The sequence below is a fragment of the Centruroides sculpturatus genome, unplaced genomic scaffold, assembly GCF_000671375.1.
Source record: "Centruroides sculpturatus isolate CEXI.00-Female unplaced genomic scaffold, Cexi_2.0 scaffold66, whole genome shotgun sequence".
Classification (NCBI taxonomy): Eukaryota; Metazoa; Arthropoda; class Arachnida; order Scorpiones; family Buthidae; genus Centruroides; species Centruroides sculpturatus.
Window position 1 is genome coordinate 11,778 of NW_019384408.1, and position 293 is coordinate 12,070.

Genomic DNA, 293 nt, shown 5'->3' on the forward strand with positions numbered 1-293 from the left:
CTCATAAAGTATTTTTCTGAGGTCTGTCTTATCAGGTAAATTACTGTACACAGTGTATTCATTAATTTTCATTTTCATGTAGTAAAGGCTCTATGCCTTCATAAAGGACGTACTTTTCTTTTGTTTAAGGGTATTTGGGCAGATTATTCTCTGTTGTATTCTCAAGCAAACAATACATATAAGTACAGTACAATATTTTCTGAGGAAACACGCATACTTATCCTTTTTTAACCCCATTCCCGATAACCTGGCATTTTCACAAACTCGGCCACCCTTTGGTCCACATTAGGCTG